Source organism: Monodelphis domestica, chromosome 4, assembly GCF_027887165.1.
Source record: "Monodelphis domestica isolate mMonDom1 chromosome 4, mMonDom1.pri, whole genome shotgun sequence".
Taxonomy (NCBI): Eukaryota; Metazoa; Chordata; class Mammalia; order Didelphimorphia; family Didelphidae; genus Monodelphis; species Monodelphis domestica.
In genome coordinates, this window is record NC_077230.1 from 99,467,771 (window position 1) to 99,492,805 (window position 25,035).

General features: G+C 37.6%; 1 long non-coding RNA gene across 1 annotated transcript in view; it reads right to left on the reverse strand.

The window, feature by feature from the left end:
* LOC103098168 (uncharacterized) overlaps positions 1-12,681 on the reverse strand; it is a 58,729-nt gene extending 46,048 nt beyond the window's left edge. Inside the window, exon 1 of the long non-coding RNA XR_467281.3 lies at positions 12,590-12,681. This is a non-coding gene — a long non-coding RNA (uncharacterized LOC103098168). The remainder of the gene's footprint in view (positions 1-12,589) is intronic.
* Positions 12,682-25,035: the final 12,354 nt, after the last annotated feature.

Consider the following 25,035-nt stretch of genomic DNA (forward strand, 5'->3'; position numbering starts at 1 on the left):
CTTTCTATCATATCTCTCCTCAGATGCCCAATTTCCTTTGACCAATACCTCTTCTATTCATGTCCCTTCCAAAAGAGCCTCTCTTTTATTCTCCCCTTGCCTTTCTAGTTCCAAATTGGCCCACTTTCCCCAATGTCACAATCTTACACACCCTTATCTATTTCCCCTCACTTTTAATTCTTATTTTATCCACCTTTTCCAGAATCCCTTTCTTATCCCCCAACTTCTTGATTCCCTTATTCCTTCACTTAAACCCCTATCTCTTGAGATATACACCCCTCTAAGTTTCCTTTTCTCCTCTCCCTTTTTTTTTGTTTTCTTGACCTCCTTTCTCTTAACTCATCCTTCCTTCTTTTATTTTCTCAGGTCCATAAGGGGATTCCCTGTCCCTCTTTCATCCCATCCCCCTTCCCTCCTATTTCTCTGTATATTAAGAAAAATTTATCCATCTAATTGCATATGTTGTTCTCTTTTTATTCCAAGTCTGATGAGAGTTGAATTTTAGTACTCCCAGCCCGCCACCCCCTCATCCCCTTCTCCATGACAGTTCATCCACTCATTCCTACTCTATATGAGATGGGCATTCCACCCTGGCTCCTCTGGTCTATTACATTACCATTTAGGCTTATTCCATTACAATTCTTTGACTTTGAGTCAAAAGACTCAATTTCAACCCTTCTCAATACCCAGGCAATGATGTCATTTGCAGGGGCCATAGGTGGTATTTTCCATAACAAAATAAAACAGTTTGACCTTTGGGGTTGCTTATTATTAGTCTTTTATTATTTTTGTAGGTTTCTTTTTTTTTTTAAACCCTTGCCTTCCATCTTGGAGTCAATACTGTGTATTGGTTCCAAGGCAGAAGAGTGGTAAGGGCTATGCAATGGGGGTCAAGTGACTTGCCCAGGGTCACACAGCTAGGAAGTGGCTGAGGCCAAATTTGAACCTAGGACCTCCCATCTCTAGGCCTGGCTCTCCATCCACTGAGCTACCCAGCTGCCCCCATAGGTTTCTTATACACCAAATTTTCTGCTGAGTTCCTGGATTTCTCCAGGAAGAGTTGAAACTCCTTTAGTTTATTAAATATTATTTTCCCCATTTATAATTATGTTCATCTTTGCTGGATATGCTATTCTTGGTTGAAAGCATAGTTCTTTTGCTCTGCAAAATCCTCTGTTCCATGTCCTGCATGCTTTTAATGTTGTGGCTGCTAAGTCTTATATTCTTCTGACTATCGTATTTGAATTTTTCTTATTGTTTGCTGTATTTTCTCCTTAACTGGTGGCCGGAACTTAGCAATGATGTTCCTGTACATTGTTATCTTTGGTTCACTTTGAGGTAGTGATTTGGTGAACTCTTTAAATTTCAATTTTGCCCTCTATTTCTAAAAATTTTCACAGTTTTCCTTGATGATTTCTTGGAGTATGGTGACTAAACTCTTTAAAAAAATTTTTAACTTTCTGGGAGTTGAACTATTCTTATGTTGTCTTTTTCTTGATCTATTTTCCAGGTCAGTTGTTTTTGTGATGTTTCATATTCTTTTATATTATTTCATTCTTTTGATTTTGCTTTATTATTTCTTGCTGTCTTAGGAAATTGTTAGCTTCTCCTTCTCCAATTATAGTTCTGAATATATTATTTTATTTTGTAAGTTTCTTGATCTTTTTTTTTCTTTTTGGGTGATCTTTATTTCATAATTTTCTTGACTTTCTTGCATTGGTCTTTTTTTCCTGTTTTTTTCCCCCTCCACCTCTCTCATTTGGTTTTTGAGATCTCTTTTAAGCTCATCTGAAAGTTCTTTTTGGGCTTGCGGCCATTTATTGTATTTTTTATTTTGCTTTTTTTGATGTAGGTGTTTTTACTCCACTGTCCTCTGAGTTTGAGCTGAGATCTTTTCTGTCCACAAAATAGCTATCAACAGTTTGGATCATTCTCCTTTGTTTCCTCATTTTTATTTATATAGTTTTAAATATTAGCAGTCAGCCATTAGACTTAATTATTGTTCCCCCCCCCCTTGAGTCCCAGGGTTCCTATTGTGTTGATGTATCTTTTCTCAGGATTCAGGACTTTTTTTGTGTTTATTTTTTCCCATTTAATTATTACTGTTTTTATAGTCCAGAGTTGAATGTACTGGAGATTTTTGCTCAAGCCCCAGGCAGTGACTGACCCCAGGTGCTCTAACCAGAGCCTGTGGGCAATTCTGTTATTGCAATTGCAAGCAGCCAGTCCACCTCCCATTGTGGCAACAACCAGGGACTCCATTCTCTTGGGATTAACCACAGTTGGGCCTCAGTCTCTCAGCAAACCTACACCTATACCTCACTCTCCCTCTCTTATCACATCAACACCAGATAAAACAGGAGAAATGTTTTTTTTTTTTTTTAGGTCTCCAAAGTCTCTTCTTTGTTTTCAATGAAGCTTGAGTTCCTGTGTTTAGGGCATGGCACCTTCAGGTTCTAAGTTGTCTACTCCTTCAGTCCACAGTCATAGGTCATCTGGGGTCTCTGGAGCTGAGGCTTCAGCAGACACAGCTGCCCCTAAGACCTTCTGATTATGGATTCATGGCTCAGGAAACAAGGTGAAGTTGATAATCCTGCTCTCCAGCAGCCTGCTTTGTGGATTCCCTCTGTTTGCTCTGTTCCTGCCCCCAGGACCTATAAGGAATTGGGAAGGGATATCAGAAACTTTCCTCCCTAGTTGTCTTTGGCTGTTCAGGTTCCCTCTTGACTCCTGTCTGCTTTTGATGCTTTTAACTTGAATTTTATGGAATTAATTTTGGTTATTTGTGGAGGTTTTAGGAGGACAAGAAACCTTGTCATCTTCCTACAATGCATTGCATCCTTCTTGTGAGCTTAAAATAAAGTTATATTTGTAAAATGCTTTTAAAATTTATATGTAAATGTATATGTATTAATCATCACAGGAATGCCTTTAAAGCATGATCAAAGTTACAATTAATCTTTCATTAGTAAACCTTAATAATTTGCTAGGAGCTGGCCACACGGAGCAAAGGGATCCAATATAGTTTATTATAGGGTGCACACTTTGTCTGACCCATCCCTGTTGCAGAGTTCCATTTAGGTAGTACTACCCCATGGACTAACTGTTGCTATGAATAAGGGGACAGTGAAGCCTTCCATTCTTCACTCATTTTCAGAGTAACACCTCTTTTCTTCCTGTCCCTCAGCCTGTTTGTTTCTAACCTTTAAGAATGACTCCCTAGGTTCTCAGCAGATTCTATTTATGATCTTAATGGATTCAATTCTGTCTTGGAGAGAGAAAGTATCTTGGAGACTCCTGACAATGACCATGGAATTATGTACTGAGAAAGTTTTGGAAGCTACACACATTCGTCTTTTCATCAAATCATGCTACTTTTCATATCTAAGAAGTGGCACAACATGCTTTATTGTTTTGTAGGTTTTATATGCAAAATATATTTTTTATCCTTAAATAAAAGGTGAAAAAATTAATGTGGACTTTAAAGGAAGTTTGTAGCCTTATTGGAAAAGATATTCAGGAAAAGATGCTGGTTTCACTGGAGAAATATTTCTGGGAGAAATTTCACAGGACAATCAAAATCAAAACAAAATAAGGTGGGGGGAGATAAAGAAGGGAATTAATGACCTGAAAACAATGTGTTTCTCTGACTATCTTTTCTGGTTGTTTGAAGTTAGTTTGAAGCTTCTAAGAATTAGGATTACAAAGAGAGAGTGGCATAATTTGTTCATCATTAAGAAAATGGTAATTGAGTCAGAAATAGTTGCTTTTGTTTTCATTTTGTGTGAGGATCTATTTTATGATTAAAAAATGACTCTATAAAATCTATGAGGTCTAGTGAAATAATTAGGATTCTGATGTCCATTGAACTTTTATGAATGAAACTCCTATGGTAAGTACTAAATTCCTAACCCTGGAGGCTGGGCTGATTGTCATACTTGGTTCCAATCCAAGTTGTATGGAAAGATGTTTCTACCCCAAGTACTTAAAGACTTCCCCAATGGAATGGGGGATGAGAACTTTTTGTTTCAATGGCCATGAAGGTGACTGAAGCAGGTACTATGGGGTCAAAGTCTGATGATGGTCAGACCGAAGATACCAAGATCATCCACAGTACCCCAGGCCATCACCAGTCATCCTGACTTTTGTCTTGCTACTGGACTTCAATGACTTTGGAAGAGAGAGTGAGGCTGATGACTGTGTACAAAATCGTCTCATTTAAATCCAAATCATGTACAAGTTAAGACACTAACCAGTGATATTATTGATCCTTTCAAAAACAAAGGACAAACATCACCACCAATGTGAGAAATCTGCAGGAAGCCAAGTTGACACCTTTAGTGGAAAAAAGAAAAGATTTTCTACCATTGAGTAATTGTGAAGTTGATCCAGTGACAGGAGTGGAGCACAGAACCTGCCTAGAGCAGTATTTTCTGTCCATTTACAACATCCCTGAGATTGTATATCGTGTCCTATTTCATTACAAAGATGGTGTTAATGTCTCTCTGGTGCCTCAATCTTGTTTTTTTTTTTTTAATTAGGTATGACTAGTCTTGGCTTTCTCCTTAAATTAATTTTATTGAATTATTATTTTTTTACGTTATATTTGAACTTATAAGTAAATTTAGTTATAACTCATGTCTAGGGTCTCCCCTTAAAAAATCAAAAAGCCCCTTCTATAGAAGATATTTAAAGTACAAAATAGACATCAGTTATAGAACCACTGACATCATCAATATCATTATTTTTTTACCCTCATTACTCTTACATGACTGGCCCAGCCACCTTATTTGTTCATGTACCTCCTTGATAATGTCTTTTAAATCAATTTTTCTTTGTAATAGACACACTGTGGGATGAAGCACCTTAGCAAAGTTCACAAGACAGTTAGTAGTGGAGGGAGTCCTAGTTCTCTTCTTATCTTCCCATTCTGTCATGTTGCAGAGGGAATTTGGTGGGTAAATGGGGCAATTTTAATTGTACTAGCAGAGAGACATCTTTGAAAGAGGTCTATGAGGACAATTGTTGTTTGTCCTTTTTCAAAAAGGATCGCTGACATCATGGAGTGATATCTTCACTTGCTCATGAACTGGATTTAAGTGAGGCAGAGTTGCTCAAAGTCCTTGGTCACATTTCTCTTCCAGAGTCTTCAAATATCAACATCAAGTGGTGAGAGACAGTATGTGATAGTGGACGGAGAGCTTTTCTGAGAATTAGGAAGATATGAATTCATGTTTTGCTTTTGATACATTCTGGTTCTGTGTCCCTGGGCAAGTCTTTAACTTCTTAGTGTCCCAGGAAACTCTCATAGACCATAAATTACAGAAGAGGTGCCCATTGGTACTGGAGAGAGAGATTCTTCCCAGAGAATTCACTATACCAATGAAATCACAGGTCTAGTTGGAAAAAAAATGCTAGACAGAATGTGGACAGCTCTGGACTGAAAGCTGATGGAAGAAGAAAGGGACGATTTCTCCTCTACCTTCAGTTAATGTAACCTTAATGAGGCTGAAAGGAAACTAGAGTGTAAGGGCCATCACTGCCACTCTGGAAACCATCACAATTCTGTCAGCAGATGACAGGGAGACTTTTTGGCAGGGGTTCAGAGCCCAAGTGGAACTGGCTGATAAAGCAAAGGTTTTTCTTAAAGAGAACTATCCCCTTAAGAAATCAAGTTTGAAATAGAAGAGAATATAGTAATTGAATAATGGTTTTAATTTTATTTCCTGTGGTTTTAAATTATCCTCACTTGTGAAATTTCACTATAACAGTTCTCATTATTTATAGATATTGTTGTTCAGGCCCTCTTATGTGTGAGATGGGGAGGGAGGAGGGAACTCCTCTGCTGTAACTTATAGTTTTATAATGTAGAGGTAGGACTTGAATTCAGGTCTCGTATTCAAGGTTTGGTCTTTATCTACTATCCCAGTAAGTAGTCTAGCTCTTAAAATAACTTCTTAGTTTGCTCTCTTCTTTATGTGTCTAGTTCAAGCCAATCCTGAAGTGGCCTGACTATTCGGTTGCCAGGTCCCTGGTTGCAGATGGTGGCAGTACAAGGGTTGGGGTCATCTTCTTGGTTAGGTTTTTAAAGACTTCATCTATATCCTCCACACCTACCCCTCTCCTTAGCTGTCAGCCCAGGCTCATGATGGATGAGGCCATTTTCTAACTACTAAATCCAATGGCCTTTTCTCAGGCTTTCTTTATCTTTCTTAACTTCTTCGTGGTTTTTGACACTTTTGACACTTTTTTAACCCTCCTTTTAAGCACTCTATTCCCTAGATTTATGGGACATTACATTCTCCTGATTCTCAGTATCCTTTCCCAGGGGGCTCTTCCCTGTCCTTTTACTGCCTCTCTCTTCTGCATGGGTCCAACTCTCACTCCTATAAAGATGACTCCCATTTCTACTTAGACATCTCATATTTTTCCTAAACAACAGTACCATGCCACTTACTGCCTACTAGTCATTTCTAGCTGGATATCCCATAGGGACTTCAGAATCAACATATCTAACACAGATGTTTTTCTCTGTCATCATCTCCCCAATACACATTTCTTCCAAACTTCCTTTTTTTTCTTTTCCTTTTAAAAAATTATTTAGAATATTTTTCTAAGGTTACATGATTCATAATCCATCCACCCCCATTCTCTTACCCTTCCTAAAGCTGACAAGCAGTGCCACTGGGTTATATAAGTATCATTGTTCAAAACCTACTTCAATGTTATTCATATTTGTAGTAGAGCAATTCTTTAACATCAAAACCCTAATCACATCCTTATTGCACTACGTGGTCAATCATATATTTTTCTAATGCATTTCTGGTCCCAGAGCTCTTTCTCTGGGTATGGATAGCATTCTTTCTCCTAAATTCCTCTGGATTGTCATTACATTGCTGCTAGTAGAAGTCTGTTATATTAGATTATGCCACAATGTATCAGTCTCTGTGTACAGCGTTTTCCTGGTTCTGCTCCTCTCACTCTGCATCAATTCCTGGAGGTCGTTCCAGTTTACACAGAATTCCTCCATTTCTTTCTTCCTTTCAGCACAATAATATTCCATCACCATAAGATACCACACTTTGTTCAGCCACTCCCCAATTGAGGGACACCCCCTCATTTTCCAATTTTTTGCCACCACAAAGAGTGTGGCCGTGAATTTTTTTTGAACGAGTCTTTTTCCTTATGATCACTTTGGGGCACAAACCCAGCAGTGGTATGGCTGGTAAACTTCCTTTATTCTGTTGCTAACACCATTATCCTTCCAGTCTTCCAGGATATCAGAATGACTCATTCTCAATTTTCTGCTCTCCCTCACCCATAACCATTAGGCTATCAAGCCTCATTGACATGACCTTCACAACAGGCTGGCTCCTGCTTGTCTCCCCCCAAAAAATTTATATTGTTTTTCTTTATGATGAGTTCTGCATTCCAGACGAAGTGGCCTATTTGTTGATCCTGGTGCACAAACTTCCATCTTGTATGGCTCTGCCTTTGTATAACCTGTTCCTTGATCCTTGGAATATAATTTTTCCTCACCTCTGCTTCCTGGAATCCCTGTTTCTTCCAAAGTACAGTTCATCTACCTCTGGTCTCCAATATTGTTGACAGTCTTTTCTCAATCTCCAAAATTATTTTGTATCTATTCTGTGCATATTTTGTATATTTTTTATTTGTGTGCAAGTTGTTGCCTCCAGTAGAATGTAAACTCCTTGAGGGAAGATACTGGTATATTCTTATATTTGTTTGCTTTTGTCTTTTATATTTTAGCATAGTGCCCACACATAGGAGGTTTTCAAATAAATGCTTGCTAAATTGAATTGTGTATATTAGCGTGGCAGGAGAGAGAGCAGAAGATGGGTTATTCTATTCAGTGACTGTTATTAAACTGGGCACTATACACACTTCCAGATGTAAGGGGGACTTTATGAAAGACCCAAGGGTGCCTAACATACTCTTCTGATAATAAAGCTATTCTCATAATATTTATGACCCAGAGGAAACCAGGAAGTACTGTAAATCTCACAAGAAAGTCTGTTTTTGTGAAATTTACAGCCTGCTTTCCACAGTAGATAGGTTCCAATAAGTTTTGGCTAAACATCCAGGTCCTTGGCCATTCATTCAGAGTGGACTCCATGCCTTTGGAGATTGGTGCCATCACTGTATTTTATTTTCCACAGATTTAAGTTTTTTTCTCTTTTGCAATCAGTTCTATACACTGACACTTGATAGTAAAAAATATGACTGCCATAAGGGAGTCAGCATGTTACTGTGTAAAGAAAAGAGGATTTGGGATCAGAGGACATGGATTCAGATCCTAGATCTGTTACTTACTACCTGTGGGACTTTGGGAAAATCACTTAACCTCAGTGGACCTCAATTTATGTCAACGCTAAAATGAGGGGTTTCAATGAGATGTTCTTTGAGGTTTCTTTCAGATCCAGATTCTGTGGTTTTTCTAAGTTAAATATTGGTTGTCAGAAATTATTTTTCCAAGATTATGCCACTCTGCCAAAAAGGTGACATTGGTAATTCCTTACTTGTTGAAATACAGAAAATAATCAGTTTCAATTTTGATTGACTGTGCTGTTTTTGTTTGTATTAAAAACTCAGGATTCAATCATAATTAAGCAGGCATGAGGGAATTACTATTTTCAAAATTCTTCTGTTATGTTCAGATCAAATTTTGATGTGTTTAGAATTTTAAAAAAAGATTGTCCTTTTAATAAACTGAAACAGTTGCTTCTCCCTCCATATGGCAGAACATGGTTAATGAATAATTTTAAGACCATAAATTCTTCTATGAGTAATGCTGAGATATTTTGCCTTTTTGAGTTAAGGGGGCAATAAAGTGTTTCCTCTAAGGTAGTATAATGAGTTGAAGGTGACAACAGTGAGACACTGCAAGAAATAGTAGGGAGTGCCTGTGGGATGAGAGAGATGGCAGCTGGGAAGGACAAACTTCACCAGTACAGGTTGGTTGACTGAGGACCCATGAGAAACTCTTCCTGATGAAAAGGGAGACATTGATGGGAACAGCTAATTGGTTCAGTGGAATGAGAACCAGGATCAGGTCCTAGATTCAAATCTGACCTTAGACACTTCCTAGTCATGACTGGGCAATCTACCCCCATTGCTTAGCCCTTCCCATCTTTCTGCCTTGGATCCAATACACAGTATTACTTTTAAGATGTAAGGTAAGGGTTTAAAAAAAAAAAGAGGGACACTGGGCTATGGAGACAGACGGAAAGATAGTCAATCCCATCTCCATGTTTTTGTGGTCTGGTCATAGGAGAAAAAGGTGTCCCCCAAAATATTCCTTATGGGAATATCTAAGTAAAGCTTTGAACCTTATCCCTCTTTCTCCCCATTTTTGCTCTTGACATAGCTTAACGATAAATATTGCTTCGTAAAAACTGAACCAACTGTTAAGTGGCTAAATAGAACTGGAGATCAAAGGACCCCTAAAGCAGAGGCAACACTATGCATGGGGTTTGGAATCAATGACAGAGACACTAGACATGCTCCCCTCTCCCTGAACTCCATTAATCCTATTAGATAACTGGGGGAGAGGTGAAATGTGACTTACTTGACCTAGTCAGGACTAGGGTTGTCACTGTTATACTAGCAAAATGTATGTTTCTAAAAGAGTACTATTTAGAGGTACCAGACCTATGATTTCATTCCTATGGGGAACTCAAGGGAGGAAACTCCTACCCTGAATTCACATTTGTAACTTCTCTACAATTCAGTCTCCGAAAGGCAGCAAGGTGACATGATGGACAGAGCACCATACCTAGAGTTGGGAGGACCTAGGTTCACATCTGACCTCAGACACTCCCTTGTTGTGTGACCCCAATTGTCTAGCCCTTGTCTTTCTTCTTAGAGCTGATACTAAGACACAAAGTAAGGGTTTAAAAAATGTATTTCTTCTGAGTTGCACTGACAGTTTAAGTGACTTTCCTGAGGACACACGGCTACCATGGATCAGAGGAAGAACTTCTTATCTTAAAGACCAGCTTTCTATTATATCAATCTATATAATTAATGTATGTATCATAATTTCTAATTTTGTGTGGGAATTTTTGAGAATGAAAATGAACTTAATTTGCACCATTTTGGTAAAAAAATTTGCTCAGCCACTTTTTAAAATACAAAGGGTTTTGATATCTTTCCCCCTTTACTCAGACCTCTCAAAGCAACATTAAGTGAATTTTATCAATATTGCCTATGATCCAATTTATGTTCTTACTCATCTCTAGCCACACAATATATTCGGTGAAAAACCAGGAGTACTAAAATATAGAAAACATCAACACATTTCTCTTTGACTGTCACTTGCTGGACTGAAAAAAAAAAAGTCTCACACAGAGAATTTCTCACAGGTGAGAACTGATTTTCATAATGAGAGTGATGACAAATGATACAGTTTTAAATCAATTATTTTTGTGTTTATGATCCAGTTATATTGAAACACTGTAGATTAAGTGTCTCAATTAAGATTTTAATTTAGTTTTAATAAGTGAATTATCATGTGTTAATAAAAGATCAATTAGTAGTTAAACAACCATTGATCCAGGTACAATAAATATGTCAGAAAGACATCAAGTTGTCATTGAAATAACTAGGGTTTGCATAAGCAACACAGGAGCCATCAGATTCTCCATATATTGAAGTCATTAATGAATGCCAGTGCATTTAATTGCTATTTAACAGGGAAGTTTAATGCCAAATGTCTATTACCTCACACACCTGTTCATATTTCTATAATACATTAATTTATTCATTGATTTAGCTCCTACTATGTGCTTAACATCATAAATTCTGTTAAGAACAACCTATTTAGCTCTTTACAGTTCTTTAGATTTTGTTCCTTGTCTCTTGTTCTAAAATGTTACTCACTTGAATGCTGGAGGGGATGTGGCAAAGTCAGGACATTAATTCATTGCTGGTGTAGTTGTGAATTGATCCAACCATTCTGGAGGGCAATTTGGAACTATGCCCAAAGGGCGATAAAAGACTGTCTGCCCTTTGATCCAGCCATAACACTGCTGGGTTTGTACCCCAAAGAGATCATAAGGAAAAAGACTTGTACAAGAATATTCATAGCTGCGCTCTTTGTGGTGGCCAAAATTGGAAAATGAGGGGATGCCCTTCAATTGGAGAATGGCTGAACAAATTGTGGTATCTGTTGGTGATGGAATACTATTGTGCTCAAAGGAATAATAAAATGGAGGAATTCCATGGAGACTGGAACAACCTCCAGGAAGTGATGCAGAGTGAAAGGAGCAGAACCAGGAAAACATTGTACACAGAGACTGATACACGGTGGTACAATCGAATGTAATGGACTTCTCCATTAGTGTCAATGCAATGTCCCTGAACAATCTGCAGGGATCTATGAGAAAAAACACCATCCACAAGCAGAAAACAAACTGTGGAAGTAAAAACATGGAGGAAAGGCAACTACTTGACTACAGGGGCAGAGGGGATATGGTTGGGGATGTAGATTCTAAATGAACATCCTAGTGCAAATACCAACAACATGGAAATGGGTTTGGTTCAAGGACACATGTGATACCCAGTGGAATCGCGCATCAGCTATGGGAGGGGTGGCAGGGGGGGAGGGAGGAAAAGAAAATTATTTTTGTATCCAATGAATAATGTTTGAAATTGACCAAATAAAAATAATGTTTAAAAGTGAAAAAAAAATAAAATGTTACTTACTGACTTCTAATATCCAGACATGGATTACCCCTAAAGTCTACCTTCTCTGTTCCTCTCCTGAAGCTTTTGAATTCTGGAGAAAATTGTATTTTCTAGGTTTGTTATAAATTTATTTCATCAGAAAAAGAACAGCCATACAATGAAATACTCTAAATCAATAATAATTAGAGAAATGAAAATGAAAATAACTCTGAGATTCCAACCATCAGACTGGTAAAGTTGATGAAAAAGGAAAATGACCAATAGTGGAGAGTCTTTGGGAAAAAGGTACATTAATGCATGGTCAGTTGAACAATGAACTGGTCTACTCACTGTGCAAAGTGTAATCAAGGAAGCATGGAAAAAAGCAGAGTAAAACCTGAAATGTAATGAAAATGGACCCAGGAGAAGCAGATGGATCGATCAGTCATGAGCCAGCAGGGGAAGGGAATTCCATGGAATTCAAAAGAAGACTCAAAAGAGGAAAACTGTTGGCCAGAACTGAGTCTGGACATACTCTCTCGCTCATTCTCCTACTTTCTCTCCAGAGACTCTGACAAGAGCCAGGGAGGAAGTTGCTTTTCCATTACCTTTGGCTGAGCAAAAAGAAGTTCTTGCCCACTGAAGACCTCTGCTGATTTAAACTCACTTTCCCAGTCAAACCATTTCTCTCAAGTGACTTTGTGACAAAAAGCCTTCAACAGTTGATAGGGAAAAAGGACATTAGGGACTTCCCATCTCTTCCCTCTACCCTTTTCTTCCTCTATCCTTCTTCTCCAAGAAATAAAGTAGCCATCTAGTATATAGAAGATTGTCTCTAAGTTTGTAATAGGAGGGAGGATTTCAAAAGTCAAAGGAAAAAGTTTGAGAGGGGTTGACTCACCAGTCTGGTCGGGTCCAGATTCCATTAAGGTTATCTAGCCTCATCTTAGGGAAGGAAGGAGGAAAGTGCTACACCTTAATCAGTCCCCTCCAGCAGCTGGTTTCCTGGTCCTAGCATTTTAAAGCCCCCTCTTTCTCTCCCACCATTACAAAAGCAACTTGGAACTATGACCCAAAGTAATTAAGCTATGCACACCCTTTGACCCAGTAATGCCACTATTATATCTGTGCCCTAAAGAGACAAGGAAGATGGAAAAGACCCATGTCTACAAAATATTTTATAAATATATGAATATGATGGAATTTTATCATATATGAATATGATAGAATACTATTGTACTCTAAGACATCATGAAGATTACAGCTTCAGAGAAACTAGGGAAGACTTGATGAACTGATGCAGTCAGATAAGCAGAACCAGGAAAACAATTTATATAATAACAATAATATTGTAAAGGCACACAACTTTGAAAGCCTTGGAAACTCTGATTAATATAACGAATAACCACAATTCCTATGAACTTGCAATGGAAAACAGGCTGGCCACATCCTGATAGAAAGATTTGGACTTGCTTCAGATTGAGACATATTTTTTGGACGTGGCCAACAAGGGAATTTTTTTTACTTTACTATACATGTTTGTAACAGTTTTGTTTTTCTTGCTTTCTTAGTGGGAGGGGGCAGGGGAGCTGGGAGAGAAAGGTTGATTTTCATTTGAAAATAAAATAAAACAATTTAAAATTATGTCATCTTATCTCACACTTTTTATTGAAAAACTTCTCTTTTGAATCCATCTATATCTCTTTCTCCCTACTATCTCTCAATAGAGCTCTTTGTCTTAATATATTAATGAAAAAATTGTAATTGGTCACAGGCCATTTGTTAGTGCTCCCTCATTTCACCTATTTCTTTACTTCAAACTTCCTCAATAGGAAAGAGGAGAGCTCTTTTCTCCTTTACTCCAGGCTTGGAGAAAAAGGTGCTACTCCTTCTCAAGGTGAACCTCTTTCTTTATGCCTATGCTCCTATTTCATGCATGTCTCCTACCTCAAAGAATTCCCCTAGTTTTCTTTCAAAGAATTAAGATTCCACCTTCTACAGGAAGTTTTTTCTTAATTCCTCTCTTCAGTTGTTTATGCTCCCTTACACAAATACTTTGTCTATATATTTGCATTTATTTAATATACCCTTGTTGTTTTTCCCAGTAGAATATAAAATACCTTAAAGGCAGGGATTGGTTAATCTTTGTATCCTCAGTTTACCACAGTGTCTGGAAGAGTAGGCAATCAATAAATACTTATTGACTGGATTCCATTAATTATGGAATATTAATAACAGACTAACAGAAACACATAAAGTTAAATAATATATGATAGAAAGATACATTCTTCATATTTTAACATCCTAAAATATATTTCATGTGGGTATATACAGTTCAACACTGATTAATTCTCTGGCTCATTGATTCATTGAATCATAAACATTTTTGGAGAGCCTATTCCATGTAAGTCACCAGGATGAAAATATGATTGTTCCTGTCTGTAAGGGCCATAAATTTTGTAATTATAACTCACATTTATAAACTTCTTTAAGGTTTGCAAAGGGCTTTCTTTCCTCATAATAACCCCATGAGATACAAGTTAGTGTTAGTATCTATTTTTCAGAAGAAGAAACTTGGGTTTAGACTTGTTGCTTATGGTCATTCAATGAGTAAGTCAGATCCAAAAATTCATTTTATGAATACAGTTTATAATTTGGTAAGTGGGTAGGGAAGGCATAAAATGTTAGGAGAAATTTAAGATTTAAGAAAACATCTCTGGCTGACTCAGGAGTTATGTAACTAGCCTATTATTATTACTACCATTAGGAAACATATATTGAACACCATCTGTGTGTGCATGTCTGCACACGTGTGATTATGATATATGCATACATATTTATGTGTATATATACATATGCATACAAAATATGTCATATAAAAATTCCAGGTCCTGGAGATGTGACAATTTATTCATCTGGGATTTATGCTCTCCCTATTTCCAAAAGGATTTGAAAAGACTGAACACAAGGAAGTATTCTTGCCTTCCAATAAGTACCTTACAATTTATTTGAAGGACAGAGAACATATGCATCAAAAGGTTAACATTTCTCTTAAGTACAAATGCTTTTATAACAAGGTGGGTTATATAGTCAGAGAGGTCACAATGGCTTGGGATGGGTAGGAAAGACTTCATGCAGAAGGTAGGACAGCTATTGGGACTTGAAGGGGACAAGAAATCCAGGAAAGGAACGTAGTGTAAGAAAAGTCACAGAGACAGAGAATTGGGTTGTGTTTTGGAACAACAAAAGGAGCCAGTTATATTTTGGGGAGAAATTTTCATAGGTGAGTAGCTGGAGATGAGATTGTAATGTTAAATAGAGTTTAGATTTTGGAAGCCTTTGAATACAAGCTAAGGAGTGTGACTCTATCAAGTGGCCAATAAAGCCATAGAAAGTTTTATGGGGTTGTGGTAGAAAGATTAATCTTGCAGAGGTATAGAGAGTAGTTTGGAGGATGGGGGTAAGTTTGGAAAGACTGGAGCTAGAAAGACCCATTGAAAGATAAAGAAAACCTGAGCTGGGGTGACCAGAATGAGAGAAATTAAAAAGGCAAAATCATCAGGACAGGGTGACCAACATGTGTTACAAAAAAAGAGAAGCAGGAATTAGAGAGATGAATCTCTGGTTTGAAACCCAAGGTTTGGAGCCTTGTCAACTGGGAAAATAAGAAGGGTTGCTTTTTTAAAAAATGCAGCTTTATGGGGGCAGCTGGGTAGCTCAGTGGATTGAGAACCAGGCCTAGAGACGGGAGGTCCTAGGTTCAAATCCGGCCTCAGCCACTTCCTAGCTGTGTGACCCTGGGCAAGTCACTTGACCCCCATTGCCTAGCCCTTACCACTCTTCTGCCTTGGAGCCAATACACAGTATTGACTCCAAGACGGAAGGTAAGGGTTTAAAAAAAAAAAACAAAAACGCAGCTTTATTTTCTTCATGAAAAATGTTATGGTTTTCTGCAACTATTATTGCTCTCCCTTTCAAACTACCATTTGTTTAACTACTTCGTATTTCCTCTCTTTCTCTTCATGTGGTATAATTTATATGGATGGTCATTATCTTCCCACTAGAATATTAGCTCCTTCAGTATAGGGATTATTTAATTCATTATATTTGTATGTTGTGATTCTAGTATAGTGCTTGGTATCAGGTACTTAATAAATGCTTGTGGGTTGATTGATAAGATCACAGGTTCAGAGCTGGAAGGGACTTTAAAGGCCATGTAATTCAGCTCTCTCATTTTACAGATGCATAAACTGAGACACAGGGAAGGTAAGCTAATTGTCCAAGGCCATATAGCTAAGTAGGACTCAAAGCTATGCCCTTCTTGACTCAATGCTCAACCTCCTAGCCATGGCATTATGCTGAAAAGAAGGAGGAAACATTAATAGGAATGGGAGGGGAGATGGGTATGGGGAGAAGATTTTTGGTCTGGTTTTTGAAATGTCCAATCTGAAATGTCGGCAAAATACTTAATTACTTGAGAAGCTAATTGGAAATGCAGAAATGGAGCTTGTGGAAAGGTCAAGTATGGAGATATTGTCATTCACATAAAGATGATCATTAAAGCTTTGAAAATGAATGAGATTTTCAAAGCATCATTGGGTCATAGAAAGAACCTTAGTTCTTAGTTCTTAGGCCATCAGGTCTAATAATTTTATTTTACAGATACAAAACACATTTGCAGAGAGGGATTATTAAGGGACTCACCAGGGTCACACAGCTAGTAGAAATCATAAGAGAGAAGAATAGTGTTATATTTGTACACCAGGGGACTGGACTGGCTTCCCCAAAATGTTATCTTATCCTGAATTTCAAGAAGGATTTCTCACTTTTCCTTCCCACACATCCTATTTCCTTGTCTGTGGATACAATGGGAAGTCAGGGGAAGAAGACCACAGAGTTGTCCAGGTTGTCTTTGAGAGAGTTAGGTGAAAAATCTTAGTGCCATAGATTATGATCTGGTAGAAACCTTAAAGGTCATCGAGTCTGACATTTTTATTTTACAGATGAGGAAACAAGCCCAGAGGAAAAGAGGTACTGAGATCCCAGAGAGGTTTAGGGACATGTGAAGTAATGAGTATAAACTGAGGTGGATGGATATATTGTTATCCACCAAAGGAACTGGTTATAAGTACACAGTCCCCTTTAGTGAAGTAAGGCAGATTGGGCCTTACCACACTAGGGTCAGAGCTGTTTCCAGTCTTTCAAACTGCTTCATATAACAGTAACAGATTTATTGATTAACAAAGGGGAAGGAAGGAGGATTTAGAAATGAGGATGCCCGAATCTCTAAGTTCTATTACTTCCCTCTTCCCTCTACGCCCATCGCAAGATAGTCTTTGAGATCTTGAAGCTCCCTATCACTCCCTGCTTCTGGCTAAGTATCCCCAAACCCTCTCTATGCTACCTGACACTAAAACCCTCCCTTGCTGGTTTATCTGGTTGTTAATAGTTTCTCCAAGTTGAATGAGGATGAACTCAGATTGACCGAGTCCATCCTGGGCTAGACTGGGCCTGAGGCCAACTCCTCAGCCCATACAGCAACAGATTCTGGATAACACTTTTTCTCAGTCAGGGTTGATAGAAAAGAGAGATCTTCTTTAAGTGGGTTTCTTCTGTGGAAAAGGTACTTCTAAAGGAATTCCAAGGGTTTCCCTTCTCTCACAAACAGGCTAGGATGGAAAAGCTTAGCAGTGAGCAGGCTCCCTCCTCTCTGGCTTCAAGACAGGAAGAGAGTGAGTTGACCATTGCATCTTCAAAACTCTTCCACCTCTCTCCCCTACATTCCAGAATTCTTTCTTCAGAGTTCCTAGCATGTCGCCATACAAGCCTCTTAAAGACAACCTTCAACTTCGCTTAAACTCACTTTTATTTTTATAATTTTATCTCTACACATGACACTAAGTAGTACCTGAAACAGCATTCAGACCCAGAACTTCCTGACTCCAAGACCCTATCTCCTATGCCAGTAGGCTCCTAACGGCACATTTCTTGGAGGCAAGAGGATGGCAGAATTGTAATGTAAGGGCAGAAGCTAGAGCAGGGTTCTTTGTTGGGCAAGAACCAGAGGCTGGACAGAAAAATTCTTCTAATGAATCCTTGATCAGGACAAAGGAGTTCGGGGAGTAACTGCTGCCTCTGTAGATTTTGTTTGAGGAAGTATTCAACTAAGATAGTGCTAGATGAGACACTGGGGGCTAAGAGCTATAAAAGAGGGTGATAAGGAAGTCTGCATGGATCTTTCTTGAGGCTGATTTGTGAATGCTTAAGGCTAAATACAATTTTGTCCAGCTATGAAATAAAATGCAGGAGAAATATATGCTAGATATTTCACAGAGAATCTGGGTGGCATAGTCCACATTTGGAGTCAGAGAAGCCCCAGTTCTAATATTGTTTACCAATTGTGTGTCTGGGTAAGGGAATTAACCTCTCATAGCGTCAAGCAGTTCACTGTTATTTGTTAAATTATCAATGAGATATAGACATAGAGAGGCCCTACTTCAAATGTATGTCAAAATAAGGAGGAAAAAAAATTTCCTTAACAGAATTTTTAAGATTTAGAGGTTGTATAATATAATGGATAGAAATCTGGAATTGGGATCAAGATGGCTTGGGTTCCTATTCTGCTTTAGACACTTACTAGCTATGTGACCCTGGGAAAATAATTTAATTTCTCTCAACATTAGTTTCCTCATTTTATAAAGGAAGGGGTTGGATTTGATGACCTCTAAAGTTCCTTCCAGCTCTAAATCTATGATCCTATTATACATTGAATCGCATCTCCCATTTCCTAGAAAAGCCCCAAAGTGGAACTTGAATATAAGTGACATCATTGGGTAAAGCAATCCTATCAATAGCAGGCAACTGGGTTTCATTTGGAGACCTACCACATACCAATGCTGAGTTTAAAAGAAATAAGAAAAGATGATTTGAATAGCAAACACTTAAAAAAATCTTCTTATTCTCTACCTCCAGGTTTAATATCTTTCCACAGAGCAAGCAGAGAGTCTTCTAAGAGAAATGAAAATATTCCTCCTAAACACGCCAGGCCATAACAAAAGCAGAGTTAAGAAGGTTAGGAGACTTAGTTGTCTCAGCAACATGTCATCAAGTTGAGATGAGCAGGGAAACACAGATAACGTGAGAAAGAAGGGAAAAAATCATAAGCCCACAAAGGGGGGGAAGCAAAGATACTGAAAGGAAAAAAAGCAAAACCCTTTTTCTTGGTTTCATTAAGGGGACTTTAACTTTTATAGTCTCTAAAAGAAGCTAAAATATAATCTGCCTTTGTGTAATGTGTGTATTTGGTGTGTGTTAAGAAAATGTGTCATCAGCATTTCCTCTGAGTGGTTTAGGATCTAGAAAAATCAGTCAGTGTGTGCTCATGTAAATTCATATGAAAACAAGCTGCTTCTTCTTAGTATATGATTAGGATTTTAATTTTTTTTAAATGGAAACATTTTTAGGAATCCCATACATAGAGTAGAAATTCCACCAAATGACTAAACATACACATGGCTGCATTGTTTACCTAAATTGAAATGATCAAAATGTTAAGTTTCAAAACATGAAACTTCATTATGTCTCTCATATACATCTTTTTCTCTTCATTCACATCAAAAAGGACCCAATGCTACCGTCATGATCTCTCATCTGGTCTTTGTAATAATATTACAATTGGTCTCCCTGCCTGAATCTTTCTCTACTTTAATTCATCCTCTACTAAGCTCTCAGTGATTTTTCTTAAGGGCAGCCTTTTCCTTCTCAATGCTCCAATAAACTCTAGTAGCTCCCTATTACCTCCAGGATCAAATAACAGATTCTCAATTTAGCTTTTAAAACCTTCATAATCTTGTCCTTCCTACCTTGCAAGTCTTCCTTCACTCTGACACCCTCCATGTGTTCTGAGATCTAGTGACTTGCTGTTCCTCCACCATGTCCCTACTCTGCATTTTAACTACTTGTCTTCCATGCCTTCTTCCTTATCTCTATCTCATCAATTCTCTGGTTTCCCTCAGTTCCCAGTTAAACTCCCACCTCATCTTCCCTAATCCCCCTTAATGTTAGTGCTTTCTTTCCAAGATTTTCTCCAATTTATCTTGCCTACATCTTGTTTTGACATAGTTGTTCTCATGTTGTCTTCTTTATTAGACGTTGGGTTCCTTGATAACAAGGGAATTTTTTTGTCTTTTTTTTCATTTCTAGAAATTATCCCAGTATCTGATACATTACACCCCTTGATATTTTTTATCTTGATCTTTTATTCCTACACATTATTTCCCCCTTTTAAATGTTATTGGTATAGCTGTAATTTGGGTAGTAGTGTCATTTTTGTTATGTTTGTATGTAATAGTAGAACCAATATCTACCAGGGTTCCCCCTTTATTCTAAAACATGGGTTAGGCTGCAATAAAGAACCAATTCAGTCAAGATTCTGATAGCCTTCTGAGGGTAATTAATTCTTTACCAGTAAGGAAAATACCCATGGAAGGGGATGTTTCAAATATATCCAAAAAATAGGACCAAAAAAAAAAAGGGGGGGACTGGACACTAGATAGTTTGTCAAATCAAAGTATTGTAAGGGTTAAATTAGGAGATTTGACAAAATAAGAGAGCAGCTTTTAATAATTTAAGTTTTAATGAGAATATAGTAGAGTTGTAAATTAATATTGTCCCTTTAAGCCAGAGAAAAGAAAACTTCTAGCAGTTTTTAACAATTAGAGATAGTAAAAGAATATAGTAAAGGAGACAAATATAGGAAAGAGGTAGAGAAAGAAAATTTTCTAATGTTTATACTAGTTATCCTATAACTACCTATAATTACTACCTAAAACTGCCTATATCCACCTATAACTGTATATAACTACTGCTAATATCAACCAACCCACAAAGTTCCAACCCAATCCAGCTCAATCAAAACTAACCCAATCAGTGTTTAATCTAACTCCAATTGGGTCTGTCAATGAAGACCAGCCACCTCCCAACCTAGAAAAGTTAAAAAAGCCCTCTAAGGGCTAAAGCCAAAAAGCCCTCTCAGTAAGCTCAGGCCAGCCTTAATATATAAAGCAACAAAACTCCAATCACCAATCCAACACACTCTTCCCTACAACTGCCAGCCCTAACTGTCACCTCACTTTCCTTCTCGGTGGTTTCTACTTCCTGCCACTGTGGGCTGGTTAATCCATACCCAACTCTATGGTAAGAGGACCTTCAGGTCCCTCTTTAAATTAAAAAAAAAAAGGAATAAAGAATTCCTTTTTACAGTATCAAACTGGTAGAGACTTTGTATACCCGATGATATCCTCTATCGGGTAGGCAGAGACAGAAATTAGAAATGCAAGAATCGGAGTAGATGCACTCTAATATAAGTCTACAGGAAGTCTAGATCCTCTGACTTGTAATTACAAACTAAGACTGTGTGATTATGTACCTGGAGGAACTAAGAGTGCTCTTGGGTTTCTTTCTCTATTTATTATAAAATACTTCAAGCTCTATCAATTTGTGGATGTGAGAAAATAAAGCCCATGAAATAGATATTTGGGAACTTTGGGTACTCTGGTATAGGCAGATGTGTTGGATTTGTTGTACAATAACCTGGTTTTGAATTCCAGCCCCGTCACCTTACTAGCTATATGATCTTGGGAAAGTCAATCAGTGAGTCAACAAGAATGTATTAAGTTCTTACTTTGTATTGAGCACTATATTAAGTGCTGAAAATACAATTCTGAGAGTAAATCCCTATCTTTAAGGAGATTATATTCTAATGGGGGAAGATACATAAAAGATGCTGAAAATGAAAGGGAGGAGGGCAGTGATGGAGGTACTCCACAAAGACTATGTATGATGTTACTGTATCTTTAAGAAATAATGGAATCTTGAGAGAGTGGAAGATTAACTGTCATTTGGAGATCATTTATTGTATGACTTTAGAAAGACTATTTGAGAACAGAAAGGATTAACAGAACTTCTTTCTTGAGGAACTGAGGGAGTTAACTGTCAGCATTAATAAAGTTTTAAGAGACAATTCCTGAGTGAACTACATTTAACTTATGCTAAGAAAAAGGTATCCTACAGACAATTCATTACCACCTGTATAAGCATACCTATTTCTTCCCCCATTCTCATAAGTGATTCACCCATCCCTGTTGGCTGTCATTCTGTATCTTCTCCCTTTTGTAGCTAAACTCAGAAGGCAGGCTACCATCCATGCTTCAACTTTTCTTCCCATTCTTTTCACAACTCTTCAGCTTGGCTTTTAACCTCATCATTCTCTCTCAAAGTTACAAATGATTTAATTGCCAAATCTAAACCTATTTGACCTGTCTGTAGCTTTAAATATTGTTAGTCAACCTGCTCTCCTTGTTCTTTCTTGCTAGATTTACATAATATCGCTGTCTCCTGCTTCTCCTCCTACCTCTCTGACCACTCCTAAATCTTCTTTGCTATACCTTCATCATATTCACAGTCTAAATTCACCATCAGTATCTTCCTTCCAAGGATCTGTCCTGGGATCTATTCCCTCCTTCCTCTATCCCATTTGGTGATTTCATCAGCTCTAATGGATTTAACTATCATCTCTATGCAGATGAATATCAGATTTATTTATCTAGTCCTAACCTCTCAGCTGATGTCCAGTCTCCCTTCTTCAACTGCTGACTGGACATCTAGAACTGATTGTTTTGTGGATGTGTTAAAATTAACATGTCCCAAACTGAACTCATCTATCTTCCAAACTCTCCTCTCTTCTGAGTTTCTCTATTATAGAGTGCACTTCCAATCCTCCCAGTCACCCAGACTCACAACTTTGGTTCTTTCTTGATTTCTTACTCTCACCTCCCATATTCAACCATCTTGCATATATGCGCCCTCCTTTTCTCTGATACTGCTACAACTCTGGTTCAGGTTGTCATCATCTCACACTTGGATCACTACAATAGCCTTCTGGTTTTCCTGTCTGAGGCAAACCATCCTCTGCTAAGCTGCCAAATTGATCTTACTAAAGCATAACTCTGATCATGTCACCCTACTACTCAATAAACTTCAGGAGCTCCCCATTGCCTCTAAGTAAAATCCTCTGGTTTTTAAAGCCCTCCATAACCTAGAATTAGAAAGTCATATAAAACAAGTGGTTCTAGCACATGGAGTTCCTTTTCCAAAATTCTCTGAAGGTGTACTGTTTCTTATCAACATAGTATGTTATGATAAAAGGAAATTAAAGGCGAAGGAGGAAAAAGTAGAATTTAAAAACACACCTTGAACTCATTTTTATGATCTTTTGGCTTTGTTTTTGAGTGTTGGTTTTTTTTATTTAAACAATCTACTCCTTTTCTCCTTGAAACACACAAATCCTGCTGAGCTGACTCCCTACATTCTCTCAGAACTGGAGTCCCTTGGTATCACTGATGCTTGTCAAGGACACCTACTGCTTACCTAAATGTATTCTGATTTAATCCTCTAATTACAAATGACTTCAGCATCAATGAGATCACCAAACCACCAGCCAGGATCACAGGAGATACAATCCCAATTCCTACAGGTAAATCCTATTATTACCCAGTGTAAAAAATACAATATATGTAAGAAGTTCTTTTTTGGAACGACACAGAAGCTTTGCTTTTAGAAGATGAGTCCTTTACATCTCTGACAAGGCACAAATTTGATTCAAACTATTTCTCTCAACACTGCAGAACCAGGATCATAGAGTCACATAATCAGAATGGACCTCAGAAAACATCCAGTCTAGTTCACACCTGAAAAGGATTCTCTTTCATAACATCTCCTGATATGTGATCATCTAGTCTCTACTTGATAGCTTCCATAACCTCTTTTGGTGGCTTATTTCACCTTTGGCTAACTGATCTGGGATATTTTTCCCTCCATTGTGTAAGATTTAAATTAATGTCCAATTCCAATACTCCAAGTACTAATTTTATAAAGTTTATTAATAATCACTGAAGTAGAAGGAATAAAAAGGAAATAGAAGAACAAAAACCCAATTACTTAGCAGAAATAAGACCATATTAGTAAATTCTCTCATCTCTCCCAAAAAGCCCACTTCAGCCAGCCCCAATCATAAGAAGAGAGAGCTAGAGGCAGGGCTACCCAAAATTTATATCTTTTCTACATTAGCGCATAATGTGAGAAGGAACATGGGATGCTGGGAATAGTAGTTCAAGGTTCAAATTTTAATTATACAATTCCCCCCTCCCCCTGTGATTCCCATGGGGAATGAGCATATAGAAATCTCCCAGATTTACATGCCTAGTTTCCCCATGGAATCAGTATATATAACCAACATATATTTCTAAAGAACTTCCAACTATAGGTACATACAATATTGTACTTTCTAAGGGGAAAGTACAATAATTTGGGGATGAGAGGAAAATAAAAGAGAAAGAGAACAAAACCAATGATTGCTAGGCACATTGACAAAAAGCCAATCAGGGGCACAGTCCCCTCTGGCATAAGAGTTTACATTCAAAATAAATGAGTTCAACCTCCCACACTTCAATTCACTATATCCCAAAGTTCATTCTGGATTCTTTGGTGCAGTGTGAGGTTTCTGTAGTCATCCCCATGGTGCCTTCTCCAAATAGTCCACTTTTTTATTTGGGGTGGTAGGAAATTTCTTATCCTAGAATTACTCTCAAAGAAGAAAAATTTTTATAAATCTAGAATTTTGTGACAATTATACAATTGGGCATGATCTCTGTTTCTACCTATTGCTCCTCATTATGTCCTTAGTGGCCAAGAAAAACAAGTCTAAGCTATTTCCCATATAAAAACCTTTCAGGTATTTTAAAACAGCAATTATGATCCCCATAGATCTTTCCTTCTCTTGAGCAGACACCACTAATTCATTCAACAAATTCTCCTATGGGATGATGCCCAGTTATCCCACCATCTTCATTGCCTTCTTCCAGAAGGACTCTGAAATGCCAATGCTCTGCTTAATATGTGATACCCAGAACTGGACCAAATATTACAAATATAGTCAGATCAAGGCAGAGTACTATGAAATAATTACCTGCCCACCTCAGAACACTATGCCTTTAAATGCAGCTTTAAGATAGCATTAGTTGTTTTTTTTTTGACTTGCTATATCACAATGTTCACTCACATTTAGCTTATAGCAAACTAAAATTCCCAGATATTTTTTTCATATAAAGTGTGATTCAACCTCTAACATATTCACTCTTTTCAAGCCCCAAGTATGGAAATTTATACTATATAACTTAGTGTCCTTTTAACATGGTCCCCTTGTATAACTATATACAAGGCTTTTTTTGAGTTATTGTCTATTTTATGAGGCTTTTCAACATTTCCCTTTTACTTGAACTATGACTAGAT